Consider the following 866-nt stretch of genomic DNA (forward strand, 5'->3'; position numbering starts at 1 on the left):
TACCCTGCAAGTGCTTGCTGAGTGCAGACTGCTGCCACTTGTAGCTCTGCTACTAAAGGCGGCCATACACTGTACGATTATCGTACGATAATCGCGGGAAATCCCGCGATCGTACGACAATCGCAAAGTGTATTGAAGGCGTGCTTGTTCGACAACTGCCAAACGGGCCGGTGTGCGCACGCCCGTTCAGCATTGCAGTCATCGGAAGCCCGCCCCTCAGCCCCTCCGTCCATGATGGGCAGATTGTACGTTTTTTAAATTACTTTACAGGGTTGTACAGTGTATGGCCAGCTTAAGGCTGCGTTCACATAGGCGCGTTTTTTAAGCACGTTTTTTAGTTCAGTGGAACGCGCGTTCGACGCTCGTTTTTATACCTCCCTGGCGGTATGATTTTTTTTTTCTCCTTTATTTCCTCTATCTTTTTTTCGGGTTTTTGTTTTAACTTTTAAACTTCCCGCCGGTTCCACCCTCCTGCGACGCGGACGCTCGCAAGGGACGTAACCCGGAAGACGGCAGCGGCCGGAGGACACAGCGGGGATCGCGGACAAGGTAAGACATGTACGCTGTATTCCCGAGTGTGGCTTGGGGGTTACCGCTTTGTTAACCCCGAGCATAACTCGGGAATATCAGTGGATACGCGCGGAAATACACCCAAAAGAAGCTGCTGTACTTATTTGGGCGTAGGGCGTTTTTCAGCGCGCTTGTAACTCAATGCAAGTCTATGGGGGTAGAACTTTCAAAAACTATTGTCCCCTTTAAGAGGGTTATATGCAAGTTATTGGCCATAAAAGGTGTATGGGGATCCGGGTACTGCCCTGGGGGACATGTATGGGGGTCCGGGTACTGCCCTGGGGGACATGTATGGG

The sequence above is a fragment of the Nanorana parkeri genome, unplaced genomic scaffold, assembly GCF_000935625.1.
Source record: "Nanorana parkeri isolate BGI_ZX_2015 unplaced genomic scaffold, ASM93562v1 scaffold538, whole genome shotgun sequence".
NCBI lineage: Eukaryota > Metazoa > Chordata > Amphibia > Anura > Dicroglossidae > Nanorana > Nanorana parkeri.